This window comes from Ostrea edulis, chromosome 2 (genome assembly GCF_947568905.1).
Source record: "Ostrea edulis chromosome 2, xbOstEdul1.1, whole genome shotgun sequence".
Lineage (NCBI taxonomy): Eukaryota > Metazoa > Mollusca > Bivalvia > Ostreida > Ostreidae > Ostrea > Ostrea edulis.
The window spans coordinates 37,081,409-37,094,391 of NC_079165.1; the positions used below are offsets into that span (position 1 = coordinate 37,081,409).

Here is a 12,983-nt window from a genome sequence, read left to right on the forward strand (position 1 = left end):
ATGCAAAATTTAGGCCTATGCTCGGGGGTTTAAGGCTTTTTTGAGCAGGGAGGGATCGTTGTCGTGCCACACCTACTGTGACATGGGGCCTTGGTTTTTTGCGGTCTCATCCGAAGGACCACCCCATTTAGTCGCCTCTTAGACAAACAAGGGGTAATGAGGACTTATTCTAGCCCGAATCCTCACGGGAAACGACATTCAGGAGATTTTATGTGTGCAAAGGGAATTTCATCTTTTTTATTGAAGAGAATCGGTACTGTACCTGTTGCTTTTCGATATTTACACTCCCGTAACCCGGTATATATATCATATTATGAATTCATGTCAGGTTTGATAAACTGATATACATCTGTATAATTTGATAAGTATTATAGAGTTAAAACTAATTAGTAATATTAGAAGGAATCAATAGAGAGAAAGAATACAGTGTTAATGCTTTGCATATACATGACCGTACCTAGATTTCACACGAGCTACCTCATGAATTATGGATACTTTTATCTGACTATCAATGTATCAAATGATATTGATTTGATCTTTTGATAACTTTACGTTTATTTACCTGCCTTTGTCATGTGCCAGGTATTACCATTATCACCGATTGATAAAAATGAAAACTCGTTTATCAATAAACCGTTCTAACTAAACATCCTGAGGCTTGCACGAATGCATTTATACATACCAAACAAATAAAATTGAAACAAAAAATGAATATGGTGGTGTTACAATTGTATGATATTAAGACAATACACAGGGGGTACATGGTCTACAAAACTCAACTGAGTTGATCAGGAAGTCCACCATTTAGACAGGATCTGACGTTGGGCAATCAATAGATACACTGTACTAGGCTGAAGCTAGCAGCCACTAACCAGCAGCTAATAAGGACGCAGAAGTTAGCAAATAACACATAATCAACATATATTTGATTACCAAGTTTCATACTTGATGACAATTCACCTCACCTGAAAATTCCTGACTTTACATCACAGAGGGGATAATGAATGTCAATAACAATCAATCCACAAAAGGAGTATGCAGTGGACCCCTAGGAATATCATTTTCTGCCCTCGGTTTGGGGCTGTAGGGGTACCACCTGGGGCCTCCCAAGGGTGGGGCCACATTTCAGACCGATCTAATAAATGACTAATATATATGCTACTATACATGTACATTGTATACTTAAGCCCCTTCTTGTCACAATAAATCAAATATGTTACTTAACTTTTTCAGATCGCTCTAGTAAATGACTAAAGGGTGTTGGAATAAAACAAAACTGATAAAAGACTAGAAAACAATGAAGTCAAACATATAAAAAAATTTAAAAGGGGTCACATAGGCCTTTAAGGGCAATTGAACGCACCTGAAAGTTCCCAATTTTACATCATGTACGGTCATAATGATGGCTAATAACAATTCAATCTTTGGAAGTCCGTTAAAAGAGTATGCAGGCAAGGCTGGGGACCGCTAAAGCTATCATTTCCGCCCTCAGTTTGGAGCTGTACGGGCACCACCTGGGGCCTCCCAAGGGTGGGACCACTTTTCAGACCTCTCTAATGATAATTGATTAAAGGGTGTTGTATTTAAACAAAACAGATAAAGGACTAGAAAACAATGATTTCAAACACATACAATCCTTAAAAGGGGTCACATAGGCCTTTAAGGGCAATTGAGCTCACCTGAAAATTCATGATTTTACATCATGTAGGGTCAAAATGAAGGTTAATAACCCATTAATCTTTGAAAGAGTCCGCTAAACGATTATACAGGTAAGAAAGGGGACCCCTAATGTTATCATTTTTCACCCCCAGTTTGGGGCTGTATGGGTACCACCTGGGGCCTATCAAGGGTGGGGCCACTTTTCAGACCTCTCTAATGATTGACTTTAAGGTAACGGAGTAACGTAAAACTGACAAGAACTATAGAACAATAAAATCAAGCATATAGAATCCTAAAAGGGGGTCACACAGGCCTTTAAGGGCAATTGAGCTCACCTGAAAGTTAATGATTCACATCATTAAGGTCATAATTGAGATTAATAACAACTTAATATTTGAAGATTCCGCTAAAAGAGTACACAGGCAAAAAAGGGACGCTAGAGGTATCATTTTCCACCCTCAGTTTGGGGCTATAGGGGTACCATCAGTGGGCTCCCAAGGGTGAGGTCACTTATCAGACCTCTCTAATAATTGACTAAAGGGTGTTGTAATTAAACAAAACTAATAAAGGATTTTCATAGAGAACAATGATGTCAAACATACACAACCCTTAATATGGATCATATAGGCCATTGGGGTCAATTAAACTCAACTGAAAATTCATGATTTCACATCATGTAGGGTCATAATGGAGGTTGATAACCACTTAATTTTTGATTGATTAATGTTTTCCGCCACACTCAACATTTTTTCACTTATCTGGTGACGTCCAGTTTTTTATTGGTGGAAGAGAGAACCCAGATACAATGTTCCTGGGAAGAGACCACCGACCTTCCGAAAGTAAACTGGGAAACTTTCTCTCTTACCGGCGCGAGCGGGATTCGAACCCGCGCCGACAGTCGTGAGAGGCCGTATGATTTTGAGCGCGATGCTCTAACCACTCGGCCATGGAGGCCCACATTTAATTTTTAGAGTCCGCTAAAAGATCATGCAAATAAGAACGGGGAGCCTCGCAGCTATGTTAAGGTTTCCCGGACTTTGAAATGCGTTCAAAACATACATTGGATTGCGAGGTCGGGTTTTGGTTTTCAATTGTAATTTATATACTTTAGTACAGACAATTTATATAGAAGGTTCTCTCAGCTATATATTAACATATCTGTTATGATATCACATGACTTCGTTGATCACGTGACGGTCATTTATAATTGTTTGAAGTGTTTCACATAAACCGCTTCAGCGCAGCTCATTTAACGATTATTTTTAACTTTTTGTTTGATAAATGAACTCACCGTATCCTTGTGTACCCGAAATGTGCTTGGAAAATGGTAGTATTACTTGCGTACAAAATACACGTATTTCATGAAGAGTTCATCTTACTGACACACTTACCTACACATTTGAGGGTAATCTGTATTCAAACAAAGCCACTATACATTTAACCAAGCAAGATTCGGATAGAGAACAAACTCCTCTTACGATTTCCGTAATAGATCTCAAATGAATCCTCATAAATTACCTGCGCTAGACTCTTTTATAAACACATCATAAATTCTACCTCTTATCACTGGTATAAAACAGAGTACATTTCAAAAGTATATTTTTCGAAAGTAGTGTAAACACGCTGAATTCAAATCAAGGGTAATTAAACAAACTATTTTAAAATAACCCAAGTTTGCAGTGACTTGACGTCATTTTCCATTATGGCGTCATATTGGTAGTTCAGAGAAGTAAAGGCATAAAGTGCACTGTGATATTCTATAAGGAAACCCTTAACCTACCCGCGCTTAGAGCTATCATCTTCCACCCTCAAATTTAGGCTCTAGGGGTACCACCTGGGGCTTCCCAATGGTGGGGCCACTTTTCAGATCTCTCTAATAATTGACTAATGGGGTTCGAATAAAACAAAACTGATAAACGACTAGAGAACAATGAAATCAAACATATAGACCCCTAAACAGGGGTTACATAGGACTTCAAGGGCAATCTGAAAGTTCATGATTTTACATCATGTAGGGTCATAATGAAGGATAATAACCCTTAGAGTTACCATTTCCACCATCAGTTTTGGGCTGCAGGGGTACCATCTGGGGTCTCCCAAGAGTGGGACCTGCCGTGGCCATGTTTAAGACCTCTCTAATAATTGATTAAAGGTCATAGGAGACGATTTTCAAAAAATATTTGTTTTGCACGAAAATGTGTTCTTCTTTAATTACTTAACATATGTAAAGAAGTCATTCAGAAAAATCGTAAGGTAACAGGCGCTACAGACCGTCAAATGTTGCCGTGGTGTGAAGTATCAAAATAGTAAGATGACTTATCTCCCTTGCTTGATGACGTCAAAAGAGACCATCCTGACGCAAATGTGTATTTGTTTATACTAACAACTGCGGGTTTTAGCCGTCAAAATGTTCAATGTGCTTACATTCAACTGTAATTTAGCAAGTCAGGTATTTCTATATACTTTTGTCTAAATGATCCAACGTTCAGAAAGACTTGGGTGTGAAATCTACACCGAGAACACAGAACTCGAAGTTGTTTGACAATCATTTTACGCGATTACGGGGGTTGATGAGGATCAGTTTCGTTATTGTATTCACTCTACTTTGGCAAAAACTAATGGGTTTATGAAATTAAATCTTCGACCAGATGCAGTTCTAACTATTTTCGACTAGGCTACAAACCAACAAACAAACGGCGAAGACGAGAAAATCCTGCAAAACGTTGACTGTATATAATGACGGTAGACTACATGTAGTACAGATATTCATAATTTAGTATAAACATGCACGATCTGATTAGTTTAGAAATGAAATCTGACTATGAAATAGTTATATGAAGCTCTTCTGATCAGAATTTTTCTCTCTGAATACATAAGTAAATAAATTGAAGATGAATAGGTCTAACTTTATATGTTGAAAGTTGCATTATCAGACCCCCCCCCCCCCCCCCTCTTTTCTGTTTGAAAAAGAATGTTCAAAGCAAATGGTGGAACATATTGAAATTACAAGTTTTTATATCGGGTGAAATAAACCAATTTTTACAGTCATGCAAGAGTTGGGGGATGATTTTTTTCCCCTTTAAATGAAGCACTTTACACGTTGGTTTCCTTATTAGGGTAAAAAAATTAAACAAATAATAACGTTAAAGGCCGAGGGTTTTGAACAACCGGTCAGTTGAATGAATCAACATGTAAGAATTAAAGCTCGATAAATTTATTTTGTATAAATGAGAACGTTAGCCATTGATAAATTAGGCAGATTATTCTTTTTTCTACGTTTTCTTGTATCCATTTGACTGCCTTCGTCGGATACCCAGTATCCGACGATGTATGACAGCCAAACATATACAGTTTCCGACCTGAGTTCCTGCATACTGTGCAGATTTTCTAGCTATGTACAGCTTATGAACCGATCATCGTCCCACACCCCACGATGACTCAATATATTCCAGAATTCTTTGGCTACCTAAAGTTGTCTGTGTGACTCGTCCATAACGCATGGCCTACAAAAACAGTCAGGACATTCGGATTTTTCGACAGTTCCTTCAATAACTGGTCCAGACGAAGAATTCGTTTTTTCTCTGGCTTCCAGTTCCAACCATTATACGCAAGAAAGAGCCCTTATAGTGTCTAATGTTATGGTAAATTATTTTTTCATATACATGTAGGCCCCAATGTCGCAAATTTTATTGTAAAAGAATGTTAAAGCCATTTATATTTATTAGATTCACCTGTTAAACTAAAATAGCTGTACACGATACTTGTAAAAATCCTATGAAAATAAATTTAAAAAACGGCGCTCACGATGTGTGTGAAGGAAATTTCGATCTGGCTATAAAATATATCCGAGTCAGGGTGGAACTTGGGCGCATAAAACCAAAGGGGGATGAGGGGGTGCCCACCTTTTTTGTCAGTCAACCTTCACCCCCCCCCCCTTTGGGGAAAAACCGATGCTGCGTCGCTGTGTCTGCATGGGATTAGAAAGCGCAAGTAATAACTATCTATATTTCTCTTATTGTCATCAGAGAATGTACTCTGGAATTATCATACATTTATCATTAACCAGTCAGTATTGTTTCAACCGATTCGGAATAAATAGGATCTTGATCGATCTTCTTCTTCGTCCTCCGATGAAAAATCGTCGATATGGCTGGCATTTACATTAATTATGAGTTCAAAGTGATATCCTTGTATAACAAACTATGGTTCCCCATGCATTCAAAAACTCCTCCAGTTGCGAATAAATCGTCTATGGATGTGCTTTTGTTTTGATTCGCAAATCTGAGTGTGGTCTCTTATGACGTCACAAATTCAGGAAATCAGGAACGATAATCGTGTAACGATTTTCTATTCCGACTACCTTTGCACTTCAATTTCTTCGAGTTAATATTGTTTTTAATCTTTAAAAAGTATTTTTATGAGGAGTCTATGAAACAAAGTTGATAATTATGGAGAGAAAATGTATTGTTAAAAACCGTCTCCTATGACCTTTAAAGGGTGTCGGAATAAAACAAAGTGATAAACTACTAGAAAACAATTATGTCAAACACATACAATCCTTAAAAGGGGTCACATAGGCCTTTAATAGCAATCAAGCTCAGTTGAAAGTTAATTACTTTACATCATGTACATGTAGGGTCAGAATGGAGGTTAGTAACCCCATAATCTTTGAAGAGTCCGCTAAAATATTATACAGGTAAGAAAGGGAATCTCTAAAGCTATCATTTCCAACCCTCAGTTTTGGGCTTTTGGGGGTCCCAACTGGTGCCCGTTACACCCCAAATCCTCGCCCGTCCCAAATCGTCGCCGCCGACGATTTGGACATAACCTCACACCCCAAATTGTTGCCTCCTTGCTGCAACTGTTTGGAAACATCATTTATATACAAACTGGCCTGGTTTATTAATTCTCTCTCCTCTCCTCCTCTTTCTTCTTCTGTGGTCCATCTATGACCGCAAAAGGTTCTCTGGACCCTACAAACAAGACATTTTAATCCTCTACTTCGTCTTTTACTTGTTCTGTTGTATAATTTAAAAAAAAAAATTTACTATGATCATAGTATTTGTTATTGTTGTTTTGGTTGGTAGTGGTTTTGTTACTATTGAAAGATCGAGTTATTATTTGTTGTTATTGGTGGTGAGAGTGTTATTGTTTTCTATATGATACTTTTCGTTCAGAGAGAGAGAGAGAGAGAGAGAGAGAGAGAGAGAGAGAGGGGGGGGGGGGAGAGAGTCATTCTACTGATCATGGGGTTGTGCACTGCAGATTTGTTAGTGACCTCAGATTATGTTAGATTACGTCTGCTTTGACACTCGTGAAAACCTCGTGAAACACCCACCCTTCCTCTTTATTTTTCAATATGTTTTGTTTGACTCGTTTCGCGCACGCTCTTTCTCTCTTTAAATACGTAAATGAACAAACAAACAAATACTTGAAACCTATGTGCTTAGTCCCAGATAACCAAGATACAAATGTCAGCTAAATCGGTTCACAAACACCAGAAAGACAGTCGGAAATAGTTCGCTTTGATTACAGGTGCATTGAGCTCGCGATCAAGAGATTTCATCTTACGGTAAGCACATGCCAGGAATAAATGTAACCCATATATCGTATCACAAACACCAGATATATTGCAGAGTTGCTAAAAATTGTGTATAGCTCGCGGCGCTTTTAGCTCTCATTCCAGAATTCTCATTTTTGGGGAGGCATGTTAAAGGGTCACTTGTAATATACGTAAAAACTTTCAGCCTAATAGGTCGACAAACACCAGAGATATGAATGCAGTCAGACAGATAAACAGACGAAGTGAAACCTATGTAACCCCCTTTTATCTTTTTGTGGTTAAAGGGTTCTTTTATTGTTATTTAAATAGCGTTTAGAGCAATATGGATTTTGCGCTTTACAAATAAATTTATTATTATTATCAATTACTTTTGCTTCACCCACGAAAAGTTCTAGCCATGACACTCAAAGGTTTAGGGACTTAGATAGGTTGGCTGACGACTACTCGTCTCCCATGGGGGAGGGGGTCAGTTATGCTCGATATGCTTGTGAGGGCAAATACGATTATACAGTCGGGGGTTACATACCTAGTTCTTAGAATATCATACTCCGTCACTGCATCCCTTCACCCCAGTGTTGGGGAGATCAGCACAACCCCTTCACTGATAGGTTGATTATCAGTTGATCCCACGTCAGTTTAGTCAGGGTTTCTCTCAGGGGTTCTAGTCAGCGCCAGCATATCCCCACATCAGTACCAGGGCCGTATCCTCTAGTTGCCTTTTTGTTTGAGCCTTGGAACTCACCAGGTCCTTCCATTGTCCCAATCTCTACACAGGGTCCTCTGGCCCTTTACCGTGCAGTACAGCTTTGCAAAACCTACGCATCCCATTATCTTGACTTTAGGTCTGGGGGTGTGTCCAGTACGCCTAACCCTTGGTATCCCCAATTTTTGGCGGCTATGTGAGCACACATGCACCACATCGTTGCCCTGACCGTCCCTAATCAGCAGCAGGAGCCTTCTGCTCAGTTTCAGGCACAGTCTGGCACCACTGTTTGTAGGGAACGGAGATGAGGGTAGGTAGAGTAGCCAACGTTCGACCACAGTTAGGTGAACCAGAATCACATTCACCATTCTGTGGACGTTTCACCCAGAGGCTAGACCCAGTGTCCAACACCCTCTTTCCGCCCCCCCCCCCCCCCCCCAGTACTCCTATGCAGTGGAACACGCGATGGCCATGGGTAGAAACGCGCCTAGGTATCTACATGGATCTGCGGTATGGTAGGAACTCTACTTAGAAATCCTTCCTGCACAAGATTGTTCGGCTAGCTTTCAGTCAACTATGGACAGAAATGGAGCATCACAACCAATTCTACTTGTCCTTAGATGACACTTCAAGCCACTATCACATCTTGTTGGAGATGGACAACAATTTCTCACTGACCGAGATCTTGAGACGTTTCGAGAAGCGCTTCGGATTGTTAGTGCACACATCAGATGAATTTCCAGTCAGTTTCTCAAAATGTGGAAGAATCATTGCACCAGTGGATGGACCGGGTCCTCACCTTAGCGATACATGTTTTGCCATCGGTGTCTGATGTGCATGCACATGTCATTGTTAGGCTGTGTTTTGTAGTCGAGGATCGAGATGCATGTTTGTACGCCCTGAATGGTAGACCTAAGACTGTGGAGGAAGCCATGGACAAGATATATTACTTCCAGCATTCCCGGTAAACCAAGTCAATTTAAGCTTATGAAGGAAATAAGGATGGTGGTCCAGGAGGAGGTCCAGCAACAGATGGGAACATCGGTATTGAAGAAAGATTTAAGGGACCTATGTTTGAGGAATTGGAGAAGAAAATTCGGGAGCTGGCTTCTTCCCTCCAGATGCACCTCTCATCACAGCAGGGGCATGGGCAGAAACCATTGGGTGCTTCATGTGAGGGATCTTGACTATTTCAAGACGGACTGTTCGGAGCTCAGCTGGAAGGATGTACCCAGAAGGCAACTAGGCAACGATGAAGCCTAGTAAGGACCACCAACGGACACTTGAGCCTCAGGGGCGGGGAGCGACGATCCGTTCACCGTTAGCTAAAGGGGGACCTCTCCACGGGGATGTATGGATGCTGACACCAGAGCGCTCACCACAAAGACCCACGATATTGGTATCGGGCACTGGTGTAGCAGAGAAACGCTCATTAGACGAGTCATCGGGGAAAGGGGACAACCAAGCACTCTCTTATGTGCGTCGTTTAAAGAGGGACAAGTTCAGAGTCAGGTCCCGGGCCAGTAGTCTCCAGATCTAGAGGAGGTGGAATCTGGGTACTACATTATCGGGAGGGAAGAGGACAAGTTTGAGGCCTTCTCCATGGATGAGTCATGTGTACCAGACATGTTCGAATTCCCCCAAGATATTGCAGTACCAAAACCAAAACTGAAAGGGTTTGGTGCAAGGGACCTGGACGATTCATCAGATCAGAAGGACCCATCTATTTAGTAGGAGGACGTAGATAATGAGACGCCCGACAAATGCCCGGAGGCAGCGACGAAGGAAGTTTCACAACCAAACGAAAAAAATTGGGATGGAGTTGGTTTATTGACCAAGCAGAGGAGGAAACGGATGGCATGCCTTGTCAGCATGTTTCTGGGACCTACAGAGACTTGTTTGTACCCATTGGGCAATTACGCCCGACCACATGATTCAATCCAGGGAGTGTAGCAGGAAGCAGTGGTGGACATAGGTACCGAGGTCAGTGTTCTGTCCACCATGCTACATTTCCAAAATAGTCGAAAAATGTGCCCTTGTCCACGAAATATCTGGAATCATTTAAACTATTACCCGACTACCAAAGTTCCTACAGGAAAGGGTTTAGTACAGAAACGGCTCTTATTAAAGTGGCTTCGGGTGTATTGTGGAAAATGGAAAAAACAGTAGGTAACATCTTTAGTCGTTTTAGATCTGTCAGCAGTTTTCGATGCCGTGTACCATGGCATACTTGGAGAAGTTCTGCATACCACATTTGGGAATGTCAAATCCGCAATTAAATGATTCCAAACATATCTTTCTTCACGGTTGGCGAAAGTCAACATCAACGCATCAAATTCACAACCTTTACATATAGAATTCTCAGTACTGCAGGGCAGTACATGTGGCACAGTTCTGTATACTGTTTATACAGGTAGGCTTCAAAACTTCATCAAAGGAACCGGTGTATCACTGCTTGGGTATGCTGACGACCATTCTGCGTATGATAGGTTTGATCCACACAAAAAACCCAGACAAATCACGTGTAATACAAAATATGGAATCAGTTCAAGTGGATGTCAACGACAGGATGAACTGAAACAGACTCAAATTTAATCCATGTAAACTGAATTTGTTCTGTTTGGATGTCGGATCTTATCTTTGTCTTCTATTACATCAATGAAAAGTGAACATAACGAACAGTGATCAATCTCATAACTCCTATAAGGAATACAAAATAGAGAGTTGGGCAAACACGGACCCCTGGATATACCAGAGGTGGGATCGGGTGCCTAGGAGGAGTAAACATCCCCTGTCGACCGGTCACACCCGCCGTGAGCCCTGTACAGGTGACTCTCGATAACTTGAAGTTCAAAGGACCTTGATAAAACTTCGAGAGATCGAAACATTTCGGAAATTAAAGGTCCGACCATATGGTTCAGATTTTACAGTAACCGGAAATGTTCAAACTATGATCTCTCTCTCTCTCTCTCTCTCTCTCTCTCTCTCTCTCTCTCTCTCTCTCTCTCTCTCTCTCTCTCTCTCTCTCTCTCTCCTAGTTTATGAGATAAACTACCTGAAATTAAGTTTTGTATTGGACAAATTATTACGAAAATGAATGTACAACTTTCTTTTTCATTATCAAAACATAAAATCTATAAAGATAATTGTACAGATAAACAAGCATACATGTACCAATTATGATCCCTGAGTGTGACCCTTTCATTGGTTGGCTATTAGGCTTTTATTTTCACTGTAAATAATTATGAGCATAATTGTTCTGTCTAGAAACATCAATAGCTAGTATTCTCATTCTTTGATTTATTCTCTCTAAAAGCAATTAATAATAATCATATACTCAGTTTTCATTTATTATATTTAGTTCAGTAAGATTCTATATCACTTTCTTAAGTATGGCTAACGCTCAAGTACGGGTAGATTTTCTAGAGAATGGTAGAGGAGGATTTTTTCTTCTTTATGGTGGCTTTAAGTATTCTGTCCGGAACAGATATAATGACAGAACCTGTTGGAGATGCGTTGACAGACAGTGTCCAGCAACTCTAACAACAACCAACAACATCATCGTGTCATTTGGGAGACAACACAACCATGATGATAACTACGTTGGGCTTGCTGCGGAATCATTTATTAGTGGTGTGAAGAAGAGGTGCCGAGATGAAGCAACAATCGGTTTATCAGTCTCTTGAAGGATTCAGCTAGAAGACTCCAGTCTGTGTTGATCCCAGAAAGTTGGCTGCTGGACTTTGAGATCGCCGCTCGAAATGCAGTTCATCACAACTTCCCAGGGGCTTCAATCAAGGGATGTTTTTTCCACTTTACTCAATATATCTGGAGAAAAGTACAATCTTGTGGATTAACCGTGTGATTCCGGGATGATGAGGACTTCCATCGCCTCGTGAGAAGAGCATCTGTTCTCCCTCTGATTCCTGAACACCAAGTGGAGGATGTTTGGTTTTAGGCGCTGGAAGATAATGACGATGATGGCCAGGATGTCCTACGTTTCAAGGACTATGTCACTGAGACATGGGTAGAAGGGCATCTGACGCAACTGGAACCACTTTGACAATGATGGGCCCAGAACGACAAATGCCGTAGAAGGATGGCACAACAAATTGAACAGGATGTGTCGACACCCTCATCTGAATATATATGTGTTTATCCAACTCATTCAGAAAGAACAGGCAGCCAATGAAGCCAAAATCATTCAACTTTCTGCTGGAGGAGTGATCCGGCCAAAAAAGAGGAAATACAGGCAGTTAAACACACGAATTCGGCAGCTTAAGGAAAGATTTCGCCGGGGTGAAATTCAAGTGATGGACTATGCAGATGCCGCATCTCATCTCATTCATTTAGACTGATGTGTTCCTTTTACATGCATTTCTTTATGCCTTTCATTATTAGACTGATATGTTCCTTAAATTTTCTAAAAATAATAATAATAATAATGTATAAAAATAAAGAATTAATCTCAAGTCTTTCTTTTTTGGAAATGGGATTTTACTGCCCAATTTTAAAACTAAACCAAATTACCTGATTTATTACAAAACAGACTATAGGTTATCTGTAATTATTTTCCTTTGTTCTTTGACACCCTTACCTGTGCACCATTCCCATCTAGCTAAAACCAGTCAACCGTACATATTTCAGAATTTTAGCTAAGTGGGAAGACACCGTCTCCGTCATTCCACAAAATCCAGGTAAGGTCCAAGAGGAAATAAGCATACGCTTGGGTAACCGTCGGTATACGCTACCACCACTTCGAGAGATCGAGAGTGAAAAACAATGAAATGCGCTTTAAGGGACCCAACTTCACTTTGAGAGATCGAGAACTTCGAGTGATCGAACGTTCGAGAGATCGATAGTAAATTTGCTTATTTATATAGAGAGAAAAATCGGGACCACAATTTCCCTTTGAGGGATCGAAGTTCGAGCCATCGAGAGTCACCTATATCTTGATCAGGTAAATGGAGTTATCTGTAGTCAAAATCAGTGTGCCACGAATGGTCTGACAATCGGTATGGAACACTTCAGACAACATTTGACCCAATGATAGGTTGT

At 40.4% G+C, this 12,983-nt stretch overlaps 1 pseudogene; it reads left to right on the top strand.

The window, feature by feature from the left end:
* The first annotated feature begins 11,354 nt into the window (after positions 1 to 11,354).
* Positions 11,355 to 12,320, top strand: LOC125679902 (uncharacterized; annotated as a pseudogene).
* The last annotated feature ends 663 nt before the right edge of the window (positions 12,321 to 12,983 follow it).